We start from the raw sequence: 6,872 nt of genomic DNA on the forward strand, positions 1-6,872 counted from the left end.
GGGCTCTGGAGTATCCCCGCCGAGGGAGACTCCAGCCCCTCCCTGGGCAGCCTGTTCAGGGCTGGGCACTGCCCAGGGCAGAAGTTCTGCCTCCTGGGCAGGGGCAGTTCCTGGGCTCAGGCCCTGCCCGTGGCTCTGGTGCCACTGCTGGGCCCCGGAGCAGAGCCTGGCTCCAAAGGTGACCAAGGTCCCAGCAGGAGTGGCACAGCAGGACTCCCACAAAGTGAGCACCATCACAGGGGAAAACAGGGGGCCCTTGGACTGCAGGTGCCTGGGGGCAGCAGGAATAAAAGCCCCAGGAGACCAGACTGGCCGAGCTCTGCTCATTAGCTCCTGGTAATGGGTAAGAGTTAATTAACCACCAGCAGCACGGCCCAGCCTGCTGGAGTTACATCCAAATCCAAACAGCAGCAGCATCTGACAACTCACAGGGCTGGTCCCCAGATCATTTATTGACTCATTTACACTTCTTTTGTCACTAAAGTTACCAAATTTTTGTAGTGCCCATGGCCAGCACAACCCCCAACCTGACCAACCAAATGCCACCCAAGAAGTTCTGAGGTTCTGCAGTTCAGCAGCAGCTTTTACATCAAAAATGCATTATGGAAATCTGGTTCACATGTAGACAGCACTGAAAAAACTGTATCTCTACCAAATCTATTTGATTAGCATTTATCTAGAGAAGTCTCAGTATTTTGGACAAAATATTGCAAAAAAAAAGTTGATAGACTTTTCCCTTGCTAAAAAAACAAACCGTAGGTTTGGGCATGTTCAGAAAGTTCTCTCTACTGAGAAAGAGGCTTTTCATACTTCTCCAGTTATAAATAAGTAATAAAACAAAGAAAACTTTATAAAAGCAGATGCAAAAATATTTTTAAAAATTTAAACCCTTATGTGAAGATGAAGACTACCTTGGAACATAGTTTTTAACTAATAAGCTCTTAAAGCCCAAATGATATTTTTAAATAAACCTTCTAATTTCAGCTTGCTGTGACTTCAGGGACTTTTCTAACTGGGACCCAGGTAGTTTTAAATGGAAGTAAAGAGGCAAGGAAAACTATAACAGATATTAATTAAGGGAATTAAATAGAGTCAATTGATTCCTTTCATGTTCAAAGTAATGCAAGGTCTATATTCAACAAATTGGAAGGTAAATCAGAAAATTTCCTTTATGTCCACTCCTTAAATCTGAACCTAATTGATTTCATGCACTTTACATCTTTATGAGCTTACAGTTAACAACACGTTAATATAAATAAAAGACATGGCTCCAGTAATGGCTTCTCTAAAACTAAAATACAATGGCACTGCTGTAAGTGATCTTTCTTGCTGACAATATTGAATTTATACTAAACAGAGAAGACAATTATATAGATTTACTGGGATGTGCTCCTGCAGAGGCTTCCAGACAAGTGAACAACACTGTAATACAGAGACCTATCACAGAGACCCGAGTCCCCAGTTCATGCAGGTTGCCTGATAACATGGGATTAACTGAAAGGTAATTAAAGAGGGAAGAGCAGAGCTGTGGCTCTCCAGGGCAGGAGCCTTCACTCCCCAGCCAGGAGCAGAGAGCCCTTGAGAGCAGTGCCACAGTGCCAGATAACTCTGCTTCAATCCCTGCCAATCCTTCTGGTTTGTGTGCTGAAGTTGTTTGAGTTGCTTTAAAAAGATGATTTTTATGAGCTGTGCTGACAGACACAAGTGTTGTTATCCTGCTGCACACCTGGGAACAGGGTTCCTCCTCCAGCATGGTTTGGGACATCTCACACACCTCCCACAGCTGCAAGAACTGGGACAGCCTAACACACAATCACAGCTGTCTAATTCACAATTAAAAATCCATTCTACATCACAAGAGCACGTTTCTTAAATTCAAGGTGAAATCAGAAGCAGTATTTGTTTTTCCAGAAATCTCAGGATTTATACTTTCCAGCTGTTATCTTCCACAAGGTCTATGCACTAAAGTGCTCAGCTTTCATGTGCCCATTTATGATGCCTCAACTTTGAAACATCAGAGCACCAGCCACGTTATCAGCACTGAGTGCTGACAGGAATATCTAGCCACTCCATCTCCTCCTGCCTCATCACAAAGGATTGCCTGCTCGATGTGTCATTCCTTGTCTCTTTGGTTCAGGTTTCAGACAAGCCATTGGTCAGGAGTCCCTCTGAAGTATTGACTCCCAGCCTGAAACATCTCACTGTCAGACACCTGCCTCCCCCTTGCATTTATTCCATACCTCTCTAGTTTCACCCCCCTTCTGACTTGAATACTGTTCTTCACATATTGGTAGTGGATTATGTTCCATTCCTCTCTCCACACCTTGTGGTGATTTTCCTTATTAATCAAATCTCCCAAGCCCCTGTTCCTTTCCTAGCTACTCTTTGGCCATCTCCTCTATTCCAATAATTTCCCAGTGACCAGAATGTCGTCATTTTGGGTGCACCACATCAATCCTTCCTAGGGAAGCACAGCCCAGTGGAGCCAGCTGGGTCCAGGTCTCAGACAAGCCCCTGCCCCAGGCCCTGAGGTGTGGCCCAGGCCTTGCCAGGCAGCCACAGCAGCTGTCTGGGGACAGAGGGACAGGCTGGGTGTCTGGCAGCTCAGCACACACCCAGCTGCCCCCTCTCTTCTGCTCCCAGCCCCAGTGCTCCCTTCTGGAAAGGAACATTTACACCGTGCAGGAGTTTCCTTTGGCGGTCAGGCAACATCAGCTTTACACACAGCAGCTCCTGGAGACATCAAGAAAAGAGCAAAGACTTCAACAAGAAAAAAGGATAAAGATGAAATTCACCCTGCTTGTCCTGTCCCCTGCAGCTTTGCTGTGCATGCAAGGGACTTGCAATTACAACCTCTGCAATCCTGCTCCTTTCTCTTTGGGGGTGGATTTATGTCCCTGGGTGCAGGCTCCTCACACATTCCATCTACAATTCAGCTTTCAGCACCTGGTTTACATTTCCAGTGACTCCATCCAGGATGTGTTTAAAATGCAATAACCAGGAATTCTGCACGCACAATAAAATCCAAATGTGCTCACAGATCATGAGGGTCCAACAAGAAGGAATGAATGAGATACTGACTGTTAGTAAGGAAAACAAAAATCCAGGCAATAATGGAAGAGGACAAAACAACAAACTCAAACTAAGCTAACTTTAATGTACAAATGTTCTTATGTTCAAAAAATCAAAGCCTACATTGAACAAGTCCATAGGCAAATCAAGTTTCATATGTTTCATATCCATTTCTGTATTTTACTGTTACCTACAGGTAAACATGTAAGTATATAAGTATGTTGCTTCAAGAAATAAATTGTTTTTAAGAGAGATATTTTTCCATGTTACTGTAAAAAGCATTTTTATCAAATCTGTAGAATTTCTGGGGCAAGGTGAGGTGAGCCCTGTGCCCAAGCTCTCCACCAGGGGCTGAAGTGCCCTCCTGGCCCAGCCAGGCTGTGCTGCTGTCCCCTCACTGTCCCCTCCCCATGTCACTGCCCACATGAGCCGACTCACCTCCCTCTGTTCCTCAGAGCCCTGCACATGCTGGGTTCTCCTGCACTCCCTGAAAAGCACTGTGTAGCAACAGGGAAGCATGTCTTCTATGCAGAAGTTCACCAAGTTTTTCCCTCTTGACCCAGATCCTGGGGCCGTTTCAGTTTCCAGTTCTCATGAGCTGAAATTCTACATTCTTGGTCATGTACTTTCTTCTGGCTGTTTTAAAAAACAACAAACTCAACATATCACATGCAGCAAACTACTCTCCCTTTCACATACCCATCCCACGACCTCTGGAATGCAGCTTTCTCCAGAACAGTCAGGAAGAGCTTCCCAGATTTATTTTACTTTTTAATTTAATTTTATTTTACTTTTTTTTTTTTTTTTTTTTTTACTTTTAAATTTTTTTTTCATTCTCTCGAAATGTTCTTGCTAAGTGATGAAGAAAACAGTTTTACACTTGAAAAGTAAAGGTAAGTCTGAGATGGTGGCAAAAAGCAGGAGTGTGAAAAAATCACTGCTCCCAACAATATTCAGCAGTGTCCTTAGGGGTTTTGGAAGGCAAACTTGGCTACAAGAGCAATACCAAAAGGACTATCACTCAATAACTGACTGAAATAAATGTTGGTTTCTGCTACTATGAGCCAGCTGGGTTTATCCTTGTCAAGAATATCACACATGGCTGGCTCACAGTCTATTACAGAGGGGCAATGATTCAAACCAGGGCTCTCAGGGGCCAGCCTGTGCCATCTGTAACACCAAGTGCCATATACAAGAGCGGCTCTGCAGATGTGTAATTAACATGAAAAATTAGTTTTCAAGCAAAATACCACTGTTAAAACATCTCAGTTCCTTGTCCTTATGTAAATATGGAGTTTTGCTTCATTATAAACCAGTACAACAGAAAGTTGTCCCCAAAAATCCATCCTCTCCCTTCAGAAACAAATAGCTCAGGCCTCAGTAGAAGCGAGTGTCTCAATTCATCATGATTTCAATTCCTTCATACAGGTTTAAGTCTGGCAGAAAAGGGGAGAGGTTCAGAGAGGTACAAATCAAACTCCCCCTTTTCCTGCTGGCTCATTCCCAAGCCCAGGAGAAGAAGCAAGCACTGGGGGAAGGGGTGATGGGAGGTGCTGCTGCTGAGGGTTCTGTGGCGCTGCAGTTTGGGCCAGGCTGCCTTGGGCAAGCCTGGAGCTCTCCTCACCCTCCCTCACTGCTCCAGGAGCTCTGGCTCAACCTGCCCCAGCCAAGCAGCTCCACTGGGGTCCTACACACCCTCTGTGGGGCTGCTCTTTTAGGGCATCTCTGGCTGTGGCTGGTGTCTGTCTGTATGCAACTGTCAGCCCATCTACATGAGAGACTCTTCTTTCCAGAGACATCAGCAAGTGGCAATTCCTCCCAGGGAGCTGTACCAGGATCTGCTGTACCAGGATCTGCTTTCCACAGTGTCCTTCTGCTGCAGGAGCTGGGCCTTGACCTCCCTGGGGCTGACAACAGACCCAAACTGGCAGAGCCATTTCCACTGGAAGCAGCCCCAGCCTCCCACCCCACCTCCCCAGGCTCATGGCTTGGCTTTCAGCTTCGGTTTGACCTTCCAGAAAACAACCCAGAGCAAATGTCTGCCGAGCCACATCTCAGATATCACCATGGAGACAGACCAGCGAGGCTGAAACTCTGGTCAGGCCAGCAACCAACATCTCCCTGCTGCAATTCCCATTTCCCAGCCCTGGGAGAGGTCCCTGCACCCTTTCACAAAGCTGCTGCAAAGTCACAGCTGAGGCAGCTGTGTGGTTGACACCTGTTTGAGGAGTAGATTCACTCACATGTGAGATTTACCCAAAACAGCACAAAGAGAATAAATTTCAGGAGCAGAGAGGGTATTATCCTTGCCTTCTACCACCCAGCAACCTGGAAACTGAGGCTCTTGCATTAAATGTAGAAGGAAAATTTCAATGCAACATTTAAAATGACAAGATTTTCCTCTCAAAATTACTGAAGTATTGTGATCTCAAGTGTTATTTCTGATGAAAAAATATTAGCACCATTACTGTCATTATGCAATATTTTCATTGTGGAAAAATGGTTTCTCTTCCAATCTCTATTTAAAGCATTAAAGTGCCACCTTTCTGTTTACTGCATGAAAATTCTTTGTGTGCTTTTTAAGTGTGGAAAAAGCAAAAGTAACCAAGGCACTTCTAAAATAAACACAGACCTTCACAAAGTGCCCTACAGTCACAGACAGGATGTTCCCTGCAACATTATTTCCACCTTCATGCCACCTACCAGACTTCATTTATTATTGTACCTCCTGGAAGAACCAAGTTTATACAGTTATACAGCCAAAGTCAGAGAAACAGAAATAGGGAAAAACAAAAAAAACAAAAAAAACAAAAAAAAAAAAAAAAAAACAACACCCCAAAACCAGAGAAGTATGGCCAGGAGAAATCAGATCAGCAACTCTGAATATTTAAAGGGTAGGAAATATGAAAGCAGAGAAAACACTGATCCTGCTGACACTCTTTTCCAGATTAAGCATATCTGGCACATCTGATTGTTGTCAACTGGAGTAAGAAGATATAAAAGGGAAGCAGATACGACACACATTTGTGATATTGCACAAACCAAGGGAAGGTTTTATCTGCTGCTTGGGTGAAGACAGAACAGCTCCTTCTTCATGATCACTGTGAGGGCTTCACGTTGCCCAGATCCTCTGAGAACATCAGAACCTGTTTGGGGGGCTCAGAACTGATTTACTTGCAGGTAAGTAATTTGATCCAGGAGAGCAGGCAGTTAATCAGCCTGGAGTCACTGGAACATTAGCTCCTGTACTGAAATCACTTGTTTTTAACTGGCTTCTGACTGTCATATTCCATTGCTTCAAAACCAGCCAGCCCATGCCTCAGACACACACAAATAGCTACAAGGGCTCCCTTACAGACTTCTTGAATACATTTAGGACCTCTAACAGGAATTTATCTTATAACAATGGATTCAGGAGACTAAAAACAACAACAACAACAATAATAATCATACAACCCCAAAACCCAGAGATTTTTCCATTCAACAGCACTGGAAGACAATAAAAGTGCTGAGACAATCACCTCCCAGGCTGCCTTGTTTTCCCAAGGCACAAAACCTGCCTCCTCACTCTTTTGCCCTTAAACCAACGAGCAAACTGGCTGAAAAGCTCCAGACCTGCTGTCCTCCTTGTGTTCCCTGGCAGTGTGGTGAACCACGAGACCATCAGGATCAGTGCTGTAAACACCAGTCTGGAATGGCCTGAGGTGCCAGGAACAGGCAGAGGTGACAGCAATGCCACCCCCACAGCTCTGTCAGTCAGAGCCTGGCGCAGACCCCGAGCCCACTGTTCCAGCAGACTG

Source organism: Vidua macroura, chromosome 20 (assembly GCF_024509145.1).
Source record: "Vidua macroura isolate BioBank_ID:100142 chromosome 20, ASM2450914v1, whole genome shotgun sequence".
In the NCBI taxonomy this organism is placed as follows: Eukaryota; Metazoa; Chordata; class Aves; order Passeriformes; family Viduidae; genus Vidua; species Vidua macroura.